The sequence below is a fragment of the Bombina bombina genome, chromosome 5 (genome assembly GCF_027579735.1).
Source record: "Bombina bombina isolate aBomBom1 chromosome 5, aBomBom1.pri, whole genome shotgun sequence".
Classification (NCBI taxonomy): Eukaryota; Metazoa; Chordata; class Amphibia; order Anura; family Bombinatoridae; genus Bombina; species Bombina bombina.
The window spans coordinates 76,423,394-76,441,334 of NC_069503.1; the positions used below are offsets into that span (position 1 = coordinate 76,423,394).

The 17,941-nt window shown below is 38.0% G+C and overlaps 1 pseudogene; it reads left to right on the top strand.

Moving 5' to 3' along the window:
• Positions 1–17,941, top strand: part of LOC128659910 (oocyte zinc finger protein XlCOF6-like) — a 367,873-nt pseudogene that overhangs the window by 62,142 nt on the left and 287,790 nt on the right.

A 17,941-nucleotide genomic window follows, 5' to 3' on the forward strand; every position in this document is an offset into this window, starting at 1 on the left:
TGTTTCACAGTCCAAAAAGTTTTTTTTTTTTAAATGTACACTTACACTACTATTAAACAAGATATGAGTGGTGCCACTGGGCACAGTATACGCTGTGAGCCTGGCACACACACTGGCAGGCAGGTAGGCAACTGCAATTAGATTACACAAGCAGACTGATGTTTTACAGTGAAAAAAGTTTTTTGTTTTTTTTAAATTTACACTACTGTTACACCAGAAATGAGTGGTGGCACTGGGCAAGTGGGCACAGTATACGCTGTAAGCCTGGCACACACGCTGGCAGGCAGGCAACTGCAATTAGATTACACAAGCAGACTGATGTTTCACAGTCAAAAAAGTTTTTTTTTTTTTAAATTTACACTACTGTTACACCAGAAATGAGTGGTGGCACTGGGCAAGTGGGCACAGTATACGCTGTAAGCCTGGCACACACGCTGGCAGGCAGGCAACTGCAATTAGATTACACAAGCAGACTGATGTTTCACAGTCAAAAAAGTTTATTTTTTTAAAATTTACATTACTGTTACACCAGATATGAGTGGTGGCACTGGGCAAGTAAGCCTGGTACACACGCTGGCAGGCAGGCAACTGCAATTAGATTACACAAGCAGACTGATGTTTCACAGTCAAAAAAGTTTTATTTTTTTAAATTTACACTACTGTTACACCAAATATGAGTGGTGGCACTGGGCAAGTGGGCCTGGCACACACGCTGGCAGACAGGCAACTGCAATTAGATTACACAAACAGACTGATGTTTCACAGTCAAAAAAGTTTTTTTTAAAACATTTACACTACTGTTACACCAGATATGAGTGGTGGCACTGGGCAAGTGGGCACAGTATACGTTGTAAGCCTGGCACACACGCTAGCAGGCAGGCAACTGCAATTAGATTACACAAGCAGACTGATGTTTTACAGTCAAAAAAGTTTTTTTTTTAAATTTACACTACTGTTACATCAGATATGAGTGGTGGCACTGGGCAAGTGGGCACAGTATATGCTGTGAGCCTGGCACACACGCTGGCAGGCAGGCAACTGCAATTAGATTACACTAGCAGACTGATGTTTCACAGTCAAAAAAGTTTTTTTTTTTTAAATTTACACTACTGTTAAACCAGATATGAGTGGTGGCACTGGGCAAGTGGGCCTGGCACACACGCTGGCAGGCAGGCAACTGCAATTAGATTACACAAGCAGACTGATGTTTCACAGTCAAAAAAGTTTTGTTTTTTTAATTTACACTACTGTTACACCAGATATAAGTGGTGGCACTGGGCAAGTGGGCACAGTATATGCTGTGAGCCTGGCACACACGCTGGCAGGCAGGCAACTGCAATTAGATTACACTAGCAGACTGATGTTTCACAGTCAAAAAAGTTTTTTTTTTTTTTTAAATTTACGCTACTGTTATACCAGATATGAGTGGTGGCACTGGGCAAGTGGACTTGGCACAAACGCTGGCAGGCAACTGCAATTAGATTACACAAGCAGACTGATGTTTCACAGTCAAAAAAGGTTTTTGTTTTTTTATTTACACTACTGTTACACCAGATATGAGTGGTGGCACTGGGCAAGTGGGTCTGGCACACACGCTGGCAGGCAGGCAACTGCATTTAGATTACACTAGCAGACTGATGTTTCACAGTCAAAAAAGTTTTTTTTTTTTAAATTTACACTACTGTTACACCAGATATGAGTGGTGGCACTGGGCAAGTGGCTTGGCAGGCAGGCAACTGCAATTAGATTACACAGGAAAAAAAAAAAAAAAAACAGACTGATGTTCTAGCCCTAAAAAGGACTTTTTGGGGTGCTGTCCTTACAGCAGAGATCAGATGAGTCCTTCAGGACTGTAGTGGACACTGAATACACTGGCCTAGCTATCAATTTCCCTATTAAATCAGCAGCAGCTACACTGTCCCTCCTCTCCCTAAGAATGCAGCTTCCGAATGAATCTAAAATGGCTGCTGTCCAGGAGCTGGGAGGGTCTGGGAGGGAGGGTCTGCTGCTGATTGGCTGGAATGTGTCTGCAGACTGTGAGATACAGGGTCAAAGTTTACTCAATGATGACAAATAGGGGGCGGATCGAACATTGCATATGTTCGCCCGCCGTTGCGAATGCGAACAAGCTATGTTCACCGGGAACTATTCGCCGGCGAACAATTTGCGACATCACTAGTGATGGACAGTGCTAGAAGGAGGGATGCGGCTACTGAAGTAGCCGAGCGGCAAGGGAGACAGTTCTCCACGGGGAGAATGATTTAGTTACAACACTGGGCATCAGACGTCAGTGGGCGGGCTGTGTTTTTGTATGCCTGCCTGGGACTTTACATTTTAGCTGTGTCAGGTGGTTGGTGCTCCTAATCTGGCCTGGACTGCTGACTGACAGCGGGGTGAGTTCAATGGTAAACTGTGGGGCTAAGGCATAGTCATTTTATTGTGTCTGACAGGGTATGAAAAAGTCCATAGCCAGTGCAAATCCAGAGGGACAAATATCATGTAGCAATTTAAAATAAAAAAACGAGGGTGGTTTCCAATCTTTACATGTTGTTTTATAGGAATGATTCTCTTTAAAATAGGGGTATATTCTTTTGTGCATTGGTTACTAAACTATAGAAGAATCACTCTTTTAGATTGTCACATTTAATAATGTATCTGGTCATTTGGTCAGTATTTTTTGATCAGCGGTTCACTGTTCTGAATTAGTCTTCCTTATTATTTTAACCATATAATCAAGGCTCGGCACTGTAAATGCAGTAGTTCTTGATATATTTTTTTATTGTGATTCACAAATTACAATATAGTTTCCAATATTAAGAACTAATGCTTGTTACAACTTTTTTTTTTTTGGGGGGGGGGGGGGAGTGATTTTATGTTTATAAAGAGAAGTTAATATTAAATGCCTACCAAAATGTAAAAATTTTATGTCACAACCCAGGCCACACCCTCCCCACACTGATTTAAAAAGTGTCCAGGAATCCTCTTGCCAAAAGGTGGCAACCCTATTTAGTATCCCTTTAAGGAGTTAACACCCTATGCACCTCACTCTGTTAATGAAGGGGTTAATACAAGCTGCACAGCTCTCTGCGCTAGTGAAGGGGTTAATACAAAGTGCAGCTCTCCTCAGTGCTAGTGAAAGTGCTAATATATATTGTGTAGCTTTATGTATATAGTGTAGCTTTATGTATATAGTGTAGTTTTATGTATATAGTGTAACTTTGTGTATATAGTGTAGCTTTATGTATATAGTGTAGCTTTATGTATATAGTGTAACTTTATGTATATAGTGTAGCTTTATGTATATAGTGTAGCTTTATGTATATAGTGTAGATGTAATGTATATATTGTGTAGCTTTATGTATATAGTGTAGCTGTATGTATATAGTGTAGCTGTAATGTATATAGTGTAGCTTTATGTATATAGTGTAGCTTTATGTATATAGTGTAACTTTATGTATATAGTGTAGCTTTATGTATATAGTGTAGCTTTATGTATATAGTGTAGCTGTATGTATATAGTGTAACTTTATGTATATAGTGTAGCTGTATGTATATAGTGTAGCTGTATGTATATAGTGTAGCTGTAATGTATATAGTGTAGCTGTATATATTTAGTGTAGCTGTAATGTATATAGTGTAGCTGTAATGTATATAGTGTAGCTGTATGTATATAGTGTAGCTTTATGTATATAGTGTAGCTTTATGTATATAGTGTAGCTGTATGTATATAGTGTAGCTGTATGTATATAGTGTAGCTTTATGTATATAGTGTAACTGTAATGCACTAGTAGAGGATATGACAGTGACAATGTGCTCAGTTACTAATTGTATGAATTTGCAGCATTTAAATAGTGTAGCTTTATGTATATAGTGTAGCTTTATGTATATAGTGTAGCTGTATGTATATAGTGTAACTTTATGTATATAGTGTAGCTGTATGTATATAGTGTAGCTGTAATGTATATAGTGTAGCTGTATGTATATAGTGTAGCTGTAATGTATATAGTGTAGCTGTAATGTATATAGTGTAGCTGTATGTATATTGTGTAGCTTTATGTATATAGTGTAGCTTTATGTATATAGTGTAACTTTATGTATATAGTGTAGCTTTATGTATATAGTGTAGCTTTATGTATATAGTGTAGATGTAATGTATATATTGTGTAGCTTTATGTATATAGTGTAGCTGTAATGTATATAGTGTAGCTGTAATGTATATAGTGTAGCTTTATGTATATAGTGTAACTTTATGTATATAGTGTAGCTTTATGTATATAGTGTAGCTTTATGTATATAGTGTAGCTGTATGTATATAGTGTAACTTTATGTATATAGTGTAGCTGTATGTATATAGTGTAGCTGTATGTATATAGTGTAGCTGTATGTATATAGTGTAGCTGTAATGTATATAGTGTAGCTGTAATGTATATAGTGTAGCTGTAATGTATATAGTGTAGCTTTATGTATATAGTGTAGCTTTATGTATATAGTGTAGCTGTATGTATATAGTGTAGCTGTATGTATATAGTGTAGCTTTATGTATATAGTGTAACTGTAATGCACTAGTAGAGGATATGACAGTGACAATGTGCTCAGTTACTAATTGTATGAATTTGCAGCATTTAAATATGTTAAAAAGCATCCAATTGTCTTTGAAATGTTTGCATTTTTTTCTGATTGGCTGCTGCTTAACATGTGACTTTTCTGCATGTATTCTGGGAGATGTAGTTCAGTATTGAACTGCTCTTTGTTCCCCTCCCATTTACTTCCTGTGCAGCTGTTGCTTGGTGAGTGAGTCAGGCTGTGTGTATTGTGTGATAAAACGTTTGTCACTTTCTAGTCTGCTTAAAAAGTTTATAATTGTTATTTTTTTTATAGTATGTTATTTACCTGCTTGTGCCAGGCAATGGGATAGAAAGTGCTGTTTAACTCTTTGTGTTAGTGAAGGGTTAACACACATTGTGCTGCTCTTTGTGATTTTGAAAGGTTAATATGCAATGTGCATTGTCTCAGTGAAGGGGTTAATACAAAGTGCAGCTCTTCTCAGTGCTAGTGAAAGTGCTAATATATATTGTGTAGCTTTATGTATATAGTGTAGCTGTAATGTATATAGTGTAGCTGTAATGTATATAGTGTAGCTGTAATGTATATAGTGTAGCTGTAATGTATATAGTGTAGCTTTATGTATATTGTGTAGCTGTAATGTATATAGTGTAGCTTTATGTATATAGTGTAGCTTTATGTATATAGTGTAGCTGTAATGTATATAGTGTAGCTTTATGTATATAGTGTAGCTTTATGTATATAGTGTAGCTGTAATGTATATAGTGTAGCTTTATGTATATAGTGTAGCTTTATGTATATAGTGTAGCTTTATGTATATAGTGTAGCGTAATGTATATAGTGTAGCTTTATGTATATAGTGTAGCTTTATGTATATAGTGTAGCTTTATGTATATAGTGTAGCTTTATGTATATAGTGTAGCTGTAATGTATATAGTGTAGCTTTATGTATATAGTGTAGCTTTATGTATATAGTGTAGCTTTATGTATATAGTGTAGCTGTAATGTATATAGTGTAGCTTTATGTATATAGTGTAGATTTATGTATATAGTGTAGCTTTATGTATATAGTGTAGCTGTAATGTATATAGTGTAGCTTTATGTATATAGTGTAGCTTTATGTATATAGTGTAGCTTTATGTATATAGTGTAACTGTAATGTATATGGTGTAGCTTTATGTATATAGTGTAGCTGTATGTATATAGTGTAGCTTTATGTATATAGTGTAGCTTTATGTATATAGTGTAGCTTTATGTATATAGTGTAGCTGTATGTATATAGTGTAGCTTTATGTATATAGTGTAACTGTAATGTATATGGTGTAGCTTTATGTATATAGTGTAGCTGTATGTATATAGTGTAGCTTTATGTATATAGTGTAGCTTTATGTATATAGTGTAGCTGTATGCATATAGTGTAGCTTTATGTATATAGTGTAGCTTTATGTATAGAGTGTAGCTTTATGTATATAGTGTAGCTTTATGTATATAGTGTAGCTTTATGTATATAGTGTAGCTTTATGCATATAGTGTAGCTTTATGCATATAGTGTAGCTTTATGTATATAGTGTAGCTTTATGTATATAGTGTAGCTTTATGTATATAATGTAGCTTTATGTATATAGTGTAGCTGTAATGTATATAGTGTAGCTGTAATGTATATAGTGTAGCTGTACTGTATATTGTGTAGCTTTATGTATATAGTGTAGCTTTATGTATATAGTGTAGCTGTAATGCACAAGTAGAGGATATGACAGTGACAATGTGCTCAGTTACTAATTATATGAATTTGCAGCATTTAACCCTTTCGTGACAGGGTTAAAGTGCCTACATCGGAACAACTGTTCCGATGTAGACAAATTGAAACTACGCGATCGTGCATACGATCGCGAGATTTCAATTATTGGATCGCATCTGGGGGGCGTCCCTACAATCCTAGGAACGCCCTCCAGACCACGATTAAATCCCTGAAGCACAGAAGGCTTCAGGACAGCCGTTAGTTATGACGTTCCATTCCGTCATAACGGCTTTAAAGCCCAGTCTAATTATGACGGAATGGAACGGCATAACGGCTTTAAAAGGTTAAACATTAAAAAGCATCCGATTTGTCTTTGAAATGTTTGCATTTTTTTCTTTTTCTCTGATTGGCTGCTGCTTAACATGTGACTTCTCTGCATGTATTCTGGGAGATGTAGTTCAGTATTGAGCTGACCTTTGTTCTCCTATTTACTTCCTGTGCAGCTGCTGCTGGGTGAGTGAGTCAGGCTGTGTGTATTGTGTGATAAAACGTTTTAGTGACTTTCTAGTCTGCTTAAAAAGTTTATAATTGTTATAAATGTTGTTCTTTTAATGCATGTTACTCATCTGCTTGTGCCAGGCAATGGGATACTAAGTACTGTTCAACTATTTGTGTTAATGAAGGGTTAATACACACTGTGCTGCTATCTGTGCTAGTGAAGGGTTAATATACACTGTGCTGCTCTCTGTGCTAGTGAAGGGTTAATACACACTATGCTGCATTCTGTGCTAGTGAATTGTTAATGCATACTGTGCAGCACTTTGTCTTTGTAAAGGGGTTATACACTGTGCAGATATTTGATAGTTAAGAGGTTAATACACACTGTGCTGCTCTCTGTGCTAGTGTAGGGTTAATACACACTGTGCTGCTCTCTGTGCTAGTGTAGGGTTAATACACACTGTGCTGCTCTCTGTGCTAGTGAAGGGTAAATACACACTGTGTAACTCTCTGTGCTAGTGAAGGGTTAATACACACTGTGTAACGCTCTGTGCTAGTGAAGGGTTAATACACACTGTGTAACGCTCTGTGCTAGTGAAGGGTTAATGCACACTGTGTAACTCTGTGCTAGTGAAGGGTTAATACACACTGTACTGCTCTCTGTGCTAGTGAAGGGTTAATACACGCTGTGCTGCTCTCTGTGCTAGTGAAGGGTTAATACACACTGTGCTGCTCTCTGTGCTAGTGAAGGGTTAATACACACTGTGCTGCTCTCTGTGCTAGTGAAGGGCTAATACACACTGTGCTGCTCTCTGTGCTAGTGAAGGGTTAATACACACTGTGCAGCTCTCTGTGCTAGTGAAGGGTTAATACACACTGTCCTGCTCTCTGTGCTAGTGAAGGGTTAACACACACTGTGCTGCTCTCTGTGCTAGTGAAGGGTTAACACACACTGTGCTGCTCTCTGTGCTAGTGAAGGGTTAACACACACTGTGCTGCTCTCTGTGCTAGTGAAGGGTTAACACACACTGTGCTGCTCTCTGTGCTAGTGAGGGAGGTTATACACTGTTCTGCTCTCTGTGATTTTGAAAGGTTAATATGCATTGTGCTGCTCTCTGCTAGTGAAGGGTTAATGCATACTATTCTGCTCTCTGGGCTAGTGAAGGGTTCATAAAGTGTGCTGCTCTTTGTGCCAGTGAAGGGTTAATACACACTGTGCTGCTCTCTGTGCTCTAGTGAAGGGTTAATACACACTGTGCTGGTCTCTGTGCCAGTGAAGGGTTAATACACACAGAAGCACAACTGTAGCACAAGTTATGTTTATGAGTTAGTCATTTACAGCAGCTACACACAGGGCAGGGGAATAAGATAAAACGTTATATAAATCAGTATTAGACACTGAGTATCATGTAATGTGTATAATGTGCAGCTCACGTGTCATCACACAGGTGTAGTTTATTCATTTGTAAACCAGACAACAGCTAAAGTGTTATATCTATACTATAATCACGTTTGTAACACGTCCTCAAAGGAATGTTGGCTGTGCGAGGCAGCCAAAAGAATCCACCTGGATGCAGTAATGGCAAACCCGAAGCCTCAAGAAAAAAAAAACAAACAAAAAAAACACAACCACCAACACAAAATAAATAAAAAAACACGTAACCGCTTGCACAAAGTATAACAAAAAAACTAACCTCCCGCACAAAGTATTAACAAACACCTAAACCGCAAACCTCCACATCGCAAAATAATAAAGTAATTAACCCCTAATCCGAAAATAACATAATTAAAATATTAACCCTTTAACCGACAACCACCCACATCGCAATAAACCTAATTAACCCCTACACTGCCAACCACCCAAATTGCAATAAACCTAATTAACCCCTACACCGACAAACCCCCACATCAGAATAAACCTAATTAACCCCTAAACTGCCAAATCCCCACATCGCAATAAACCTAATTAACCTATTAATTCCTAAACCGCCAACCCCTCACAACGCAAATAACTAATTACTAAGCCCCCTAACCTAACACCACCGAAATTAACCCCAATACTAAGTTAAACTTAAATAAAACCCAACATTAAATTAAAAAAATATATATAAAATTTCAAAAAATAAAAAAAATCTAAAATGAAAGTGAAGGTAAACTTTGATGAATGAAAGCCCATTTTTTAAAAATACTATTAAAACAGGGGCACTTTTATTTATCAAAGTTTACAAATCAGCTGTTTTGATTAAAAAACTTACCTTTTTGTTTTTTTTTCACAGCTACAGCAGCTTTCTCCTCCTGGAAATCCTCTCTTCACACATCAGCAATGACTAATCCTGCTTCCTCCAATCACAGTTTTCCCCCCAGGGTGGTTATTGCCTGAGGCCATGCTGTGATTGGAGGAAGCCGGATTAGTCATTGCTGAGGTGTGTAGAGAGGATTTCTAGGAGGGGTAGGCTGCTGTAGCTGTGAAAAGAAAAAAAGGTAAGTTTTTAATCAAAACGGCTGCTTTTTAAATTTTGATGAATGAAAGTGCCCCTGTTTTTAATAGTATTTTTAAAAATCAGACTTTAATTCACCAAAGTTTTTACCTTCACTTTAAAGAAAAAAAAATAAACAAAATTATCACACAAAAAAAAAAAAATTAAACCTAATCCCTATGAAAAGATGTTGACTTACGCATCATAGACAGTCTTCTATGGAACAAGTCCATAATTTTTGAGCCTTCATGCTCATCAGCTAGGCATCTTTAAACTACAGTATGTCTTTAGTGTATTTGGAGATATAACTTCATTCTCCTTCTATGACTTGTAGTTGGGACCTAGGATGACACGCTCGCAATTGACTGATATGGACCCATTTATCACTATGAAACTATCATTTTTGGGGATTCGTATTTTATAGGCCACTGGGGATATTTTGTCAGTAATGACAAAAGGATCTTTCCATGATGGAAGAAATTTCTTCTCCCTAACCTGATCTCTTCCAAAGTTATAAAGATAAACTTTATCATTTATTTCATATTCCTTTTTGGAGGTTTTGAGATCATAATAGGTTTTAGTGGCAGTTGCAGCTTTCTCTAAATTCCTTTGAGCAAATGCAAAGGCATATTGCAGGTGCTTCCTTAGGTTCTCCACATATTGATGTGTATTGGCAGCATTTATCAAGTTTTACTGAGGTAGAACCATTCTCCTACCAGTCAGTACAAAAGGTGACATCTTGGTAGCACTACTTGGAGTTGCTCTTAATGCCATTAGGACTAGAGGTAGTTTTACATCCCAGTCTTTGGCTAAAAGAGTTAGTATAAGGTGCGCAAATCTATCCCCTGCAACATACACTAATCTGTTCCCATAAAGCAGATCTGTTGAATGTAGTGAAAAAATAAGAGAAATATGTGTAGGTGCGCTAACAGCTACGGGGATTAGGTCTAATAATTATAAACCATCTAGATGGTATATGTAAAATAATATAAATACTAAAATCCTGGATTGAATTCTGGTATAAGTTATAACAGATAAAGTGGACACAAAACACAATTAGACTTGATATGAATAAAACAATTTATATATTTTAATACTAAAAAATATTTTTAAAATATGCATACATATCACACAATAAATCTGACTGTTATTTAATATGACCGGTCATATACATATAGTTACGCTAAAAATGTTAAAAATCTACTAATGGATATCAGGCAATAAAAAGTGATAAGATATAATTAGGTGCAGTAGAAATTTATACTTCGTGCATTAAGAGGTAGGGTAAGGGATTGGTTCTGCTTAGAACTATAAATTCTTAAAATCTTTAAATTCTCAAAATGGGTCGTTTGATCTTGGTAAGTGTGTTGTTAGAAATTTAACGACTAAATTAACAATAAAGTCAATTTATATCCACCTAAAAGTTAATTCCTTTGAATGTCTAGATCTTCAAACAAAGTTCCGTTTATGTATCGACGATTGTCCAATCATCAGACAGATCCGCTTGTTTGGTAAAGTGGTTAATTCAACACTAGAGTGGTATCGAGGTATTTTCTAGAATTATAGTCTTTTAACGAGTGACAAAAGTTACCTAGCTGTAGGACCACAACACCTCTACACGGCCTACCTGTCTTGCTTTGCAGTATGAAATGTCCGCTGAGGTCAGGCACAGGTGTCTGGAGCGGCTCCTAACAGCTGGCGGTATTCCTGATCCTCATGGAAGTAGATCCGGCTGGAACGAAAAACTCTGCGCAGAGTATGTAGGAGAGAGGCGAAAATAGTTCCGGACAATCTCTCTCAATCCTTGGCGATCGTGTTATATTAACACTTTGTAGTTTGTTATCTTACTCCTTCAACGCGTTTCGCCATGTACCATGGCTTTATCAAGATGGTTCAGACATATTTCAAACTTCCTTATATACGTATTCTTCGTCTGTGATTGGTTTATCCATTTTCATGGCATTTCTTTTAAGGTGGATTTTTAAAAGGTGGAATATTTTGATAGTCAAATCCCTTAATTGTAAGCTGTCATATCTTCACAATTTTTGATGTTAGCACAAAGTGTAGAGCATGCAATACATTTAAAACATGTATTGCATAAAAAGCTTTGTATCAAAAAACAATAAATAATAAATATTAATATATACAAATTTAAAATATAATGCATAGAAACATGCATGAACAGCACCTAAAAAGTAAAAATGATATTTTTGAATGGGGTTTTTTATCACTTTTTATTGCCTGATATCCATTAGTAGATTTTTAACATTTTTAGCGTAACTATATGTATATGACCGGTCATATTACATAACAGTCAGATTTATTGTGTGATATGTATGCATATTTTAAACATATTTTTTAGTATTAAAATATATAAATTGTTTTATTCATATCAAGTCTAATTGTGTTTTGTGTCCACTTTATCTGTTATAACTTATACCAGAATTCAATCCAGGATTTTAGTATTTATATTATTTTACATATACCATCTAGATGGTTTATAATTATTAGACCTTAGCGCACCTACACATATTTCTCTTATTTTTTCACTACATCCCAGTCTTTACCCGTTTCACTCACAAACTTTTTGAGGATTTTCACAATGGACTGGTTGTAACGCTCTACAACACCACTTGAGGCAGCTCTATAAGCAACATGGAGCTTTCTTTTTACCCATTTTTCGCTAGTGAAGTGGGTTCCCTGATCTGATTTGATTCTTTGGGGTAAACCAAATCTGGAAAATATGTGGTTGATGAGCAAAGCTGCGCATGTTTCAGCACTATTGTTAGGTGCACTGATGCACTCTACCCATTTAGTGAACAGGCATGTCACTGTTAACATGTATTTGTTACCTCTTGATGACCTAGTTACTGGACCAATAAAATAAATTTGTATATCTGACCATGGCATTACCATCCCCCTTTTCTGCAATGGCGCTCTATGCGTTGGCGCAGTGGGTTGGAACTGTGGACAGATTAAACACCCTTGACAGTAGGTTTGAACATCTTTCAACATGTGTGGCCAAAAAGCGTAGTCACGCAATATTTCATACGTGAGTTTGGCAACACAATGGCCAGATGTGGGAGCATCATGGGCATGTTGAAGCATTAGACCTCTGAACTTGGTGGGTACTACCCATTGCTGGATGCCAGTTTTGGAGGTTCTAATTAACAAACCATCCTGTAACTTGAATTGTGATCTGGACTTCATTAAGATTCTAAGATCTTCTTTGTCAATACAATCATCTTTTGAGATGGGGTTGCTTTCAGGATCTTCTATGTGTTTATAGAAGATGCCTACAATGTGGTCTTCTTTTTGACTAGTGATCAGGTCCTCACTAGGAGAATCCTGACTCCATTGTACCAAGTTAGGCTCGCTCTGTTGTTTTGCCTGATTTCTGATAATGGCTTCTACCTGAATTGCACCCATTAAGTGGTCAATATTAAGGAGTTCTCCAGTTATGGCTCCTTGTTTGGCTAATGAATCTGCAAGATCATTTCCTTCCTTATCTGGACCTAGAACCCTGGAATGACCCTTGGTCGTTTTCCAGTGTATGGTTAAATCATTGGATACCACCAGATTATCAATGTCGCAGAACAACTTGCCATGCTTGACTGGTTTGTTATTGCTTTTCTGCATGCCATTTATTTTCCAAGTTGGCAGGTATTCAACAAAACTGTCACGCACATAATTTGAGTCAGTAATGATTACAAATTCATGAATACCATGTTCAATAGCCATTTCAATGGTTTTTAGAACAGCAGTTAGTTCTGCAACTTGACTGGATCTTGGTCCAATGTTGAAGCCTACAGAAATATTTGGGAATCTATTTGCCCAATTATACCAATGCCAGCGACTAGTCTGCGCTCATTATCAATAGTGGCATGGTAAGAACAACCATCAACATATACCCAAGGTATGTTTCACAATGGTCCTCAATATACATTTTATATGGGGAAAGCAATTGTTCCTCCAGAAAATCATCTTCTGATAATTCTTCCATAGGATCTTTAGCAGTACAGTCGTGGAGCTCAGCAAGCCCCTGTACGACTGGATTTTTTTTTTCTGCTTGTAGTGAATTTCTAAAGGCCAGCCTTGTAAGGAAAGAGTCCACGCTGTTATGCGGCTATTAGACAAATTCCCATCTCTTATTCTTTCACTTTGCAAATATAGCAAAGGTTGGTGGGCCGTTTCTACAATAATTTTCTCGCCCTGTATAAAGCTGCGGAAATTTTGTAGAGCCCATACAGTAGATAAGAGGGCTTTTTCGCAATCGCTAAATTTTATTTCTACTGGGGATAGAGTTTTGCTCGCATAAGTAATGACTTTGTTTAAATTATCATGTTTTTGGTATAAAACAGCACTCATGCTTATATCTGTGTAACCTGTTTCTAAGTAGAAAGGTTTACCACCTTCAGGGTACGCTAAGCAAGGTGCTTGAGTGAGTTTTCTCTTCAGCTCCTTGATGGCTGTCTCTTGAGACTCTCACTCCAGTGCCATTTCACATCCTTCTTTAGAAGAAGTAGTAGGGGTTTAGCTAATTCTGCATAATTATCAATGAATTTGTGAGAATAATTTGTCATACCCAGGAATGATCACCATTCCTTTAAGTTAGTTGGGTTTTTAGAATTTACTATAGCTTCCACCTTTTTCTTCTGAGGGTTTAGCCCTTCAGAAGTAACTTCATGTCCTAAAAAGTTTACACAAGTGCGGCACTATTGAGATTTTTGTAGGGATAATTTGACACCTGCCCTTTTAAGTTGGCTGAGGACGTGTTTAAGCTCTGCGATGTGCTTTTCAAAGTCTGTGCTGTTGATTAAAACATCATCAACATAAGATAAGTTCCCCCTGTCCAGTGCATCAGGCATAGCCTTATGCATGAATACAGCAAATTCATGTCCAGAATTTATGTATCCAAATGGGAGTCTCTGAAATGCATACTGGACCTTTTGGAAGGAGAATGCCAGCTTATACTGGTCCTCTTCATGTACCTTTATGGTCCAATATCCCTGTGCACAATCAATGGCAGTGAATATTTTAGATCCCTGCATCTGTGCTAGGCACTGGTCAATGTATGGTACAGGCCAGCCAGACATGTACACTCGTTTGTTTAGCTGTCTTAAGTCAGCACACAAACACCATTGTCCATTGGGCTTAAGAACACCTAGAATAGGATTGTTATAAGAGCTGTGCACCTGTCGGAAAATACCCCTTTCTTCCATGTTCGTTATGAGTTCTGCAAGAGAATCATATGAGGCTAAAGGAAGTCTGTATTGTTTAACAAAGACAGGTGGTACATTGGGATCTGTTTGGATCCTTGCAATGTGCAAGTCTGTAGTCTTACAGTCATAAGAATCCCTAGCAAAAATATCCTTGTACTCCATCAGGAGTTCTCGCAGCAGTTGGCGTTCATCATCGCTGGAACAGCCATTAGCTAAGGATATTTGCTCTTCGACTATTTGCTGAAATCCTGGAAAGATTTCAGGCTGTCCTATTTCATAGGCTTCTTCCAATCTAGAGGTGAGATCCCCTTGATTATAATTTACATTGCCCCCATGACTCTGGTTATTGGGGTAATCTTGCTGTTTGATCGGCTGATCAAATACTAGAGAGGCTTCTTCAATTTTACAGATGCCTTACTCTGAGCTGAAGGGATAAATAGACTGAATAGTAAATAGACCCTCTGGCATAAATGCAAAGGATTGTTCTATTAATTGTTCTTCAGTTAAGTATCCTTCAGGTATTAGCCCAATTATATTATTCTGGAATCCAAAAGTGTAATAACTTGATTCCAGCACATATCCTATGGTTGTTCCCTTGGATAAGGTTATATCCTGTGTGGTCATGTTATGCACAATAACATGTATTGGAATAGTTCCAATATTTACCAAAGGAGTGTGGGTCATTGTGACACCCAGATTTTGTATTCTATGGGAGAGGCAAATTAGTGTTTCAGAAGTTTTTAATTTCTGACCTCTTTTTACCTGCAAGGGCAAAATAAATTTATCATCCCCGGCAGGAATTATAATATCATTAGACACCTGCATATTTACAGCATATGGCAATTGCTGGTCTGATTTCAGGGCTGCATTTTCATCCTGAAATACTTCAGGGTCTCCCTTTAACCTGCTTGAGAGACAAGAGTTAATCAAATCTATTTGTATGGCATATCTATGTAAGATATCATTGCCAATGTATATTTGATTATGGGGAGTATTTAAAACTAAAAACAGGTGCTTCACTGACTTATTACCTATAGATACAGATAATAGGCACTTAGCTGTGATGTTATAACTTTCAAACCTGTTATCCAGGCCGTGGACACAGTGGTCTTGGGGAGAAAGATATTTAATCACTTTAGGTTCAGCTATCTGTGCTAATAAGCCTTCGCTTATATAGCTAGCTTCCTGTTTTAAGCTCAATTTGGCATATTTGGTTTACCCAAGGTCATGCACTTGTATAGGGATAAATAGATCCTCTTTAACTCTCTCAATTCCTCAATTCCTGTGAGGTATTGAGCATGCCTCCCCCCCTTAGGGATTTTATGATCCCCCTTGTGGAGAGATATGGTTAATACATCACCGTCTAAGGAAATATACGCTATCTTTCCAGGCGAAATTTTACAAGTATTACCATCAGAGCCACTTAAAGGAGTCTGATAATCTATTTGTAAAATAGTGATTTCGGGTACAGAGTTATTCGTGAAATGAATGTCCACATCATCTGGTTTCTCTTCCACCACGTGACAGTTATGTCGGGTGCGAGATATACCAGATATCTCATAATTAATAGGCCTTTTAACTTGTGACCAAATTACATTATTTATGCAATCAATTATGGTGCTTAATCGCTTCAGGAGATCACTACCAATAATTAAACGATCAGTTGGCAGATCCACTATAATGACAGGGTGTCTTATGATCCTGTTCTACAGTTTAAATTTTAACCAGGCCATACCGTAGACTTTTAGAGAGTCACCCCCAACTCCTATTAGAGAACCATCAAATTATTTTATTTTAGGTTTGTGGGGTGTTAGCTCATTTAGCTGTGTGTAGTACCTGTGGGATAAAATAGTTGCCTGAGATCCAGTATCAATTAATCCCATGATAGGGTTGGAGACTGAATCTTGCAGCTCAGCTAATACACAATATCTTCCTGCATTTTCTACCATTTCACACATAAAAATTGCATTATCATACATCTATGGGCTTCACTACGTGTTACCTGAATCCGCCGTGTTACCCGATGCAGAGGAAACTTCATACCTACCGGTCTCCTCTATGACAGGGTCGACTGGGTTCTTGTGTACTGCATCTGTGGAAATAAGGTTAAGAGAGTGCTGCTGTCAGAGTACTTCAGTTATGCTGCTTTTCCTTTAAGGTGTACTAACCAATCACAGGTACACAATCCCTTTATCATACCTGCTCACACCCCCAAGCTTTGCTTAGTAATTTGTAAAACTCCCTGAGAGACATACTTGTTCCTGAGCTAATTACCAATTTAACTTTACCTTAACAACCTAAGGCCTAGATTTAGAGTTCGGCGTTAGCCGTGAAAACCAGCGTTAGAGGCTCCTAACGCTGGTTTTAGGCTACCGCCGGTATTTGGAGTCAGTGATTAAAGGGTCTAACGCTCACTTTTCAGCCGCGACTTTTCCATACCGCAGATCCCCCTACGTCAATTGCGTATCCTATCTTTTCAATGGGATCTTCCTAACGCCGGTATTTAGAGTCGTTTCTGAAGTGAGCGTTAGAAATCTAACGACAAAACTCCAGCCGCAGGAAAATAGCAGGAGTTAAGAGCTTTCTGGGCTAACGCCGGTTCATAAAGCTCTTAACTACTGTACCCTAAAGTACACTAACACCCATAAACTACCTATGCACCCCTAAACCGAGGTCCCCCCACATTGCCGCAACTCGATTACATTTTTTTAACCCCTAATCTGCCGACCGCAACCTACGTTATACTTATGTACCCCTAATCTGCTGCCCCTAACACCGCCGACCCCTGTATTATATTTATTAACCCCTAACCTGCCCCCCACAACGTCGCCGCCAGCTACTTACAATAATTAACCCCTAATCTGCCGACCGCAAAGCGCCGCCACCTACGTTATCCTTATGTACCCCTAATCTGCTGCCCCTAACACCGCCGACCCCTATATTATATTTATTAACCCCTAATCTGCCCCCCTCAACGTCGCCTCCACCTGCCTACACTTATTAACTCCGGTCGTCAGATTAGGGGTTAATAATTGAAGTTAGGTGTCGGCGATGTTAGGTAGGGCAGATTAGGGGTTAATACTATTTATGATAGGGTTAGTGAGGCGGATTAGGGGTTAATAACTTTATTATAGTAGCGCTCAGGTCCGCTCGGCAGATTAGGGGTTAATTATTGTAAGTAGCTGGCGGCGACGTTGTGGGGGGCAGGTTAGGGGTTAATAAATATAATATAGGGGTCGGCGGTGTTAGGGGCAGCAGATTAGGGGTACATAGGGATAATGTAAGTAGCGGCGGTGTACGGAGCGGCAGATTAGGGGTTAATAGTAATATGCAGGTGTCAGCGATAGCGGGGGCGGCAGATTAGGGGTTAATAAGTGTAAGGGTAGGGGTGTTTAGACTCGGGGTACATGTTAGAGTGTTAGGTGCAGACGTAGGAAGTGTTT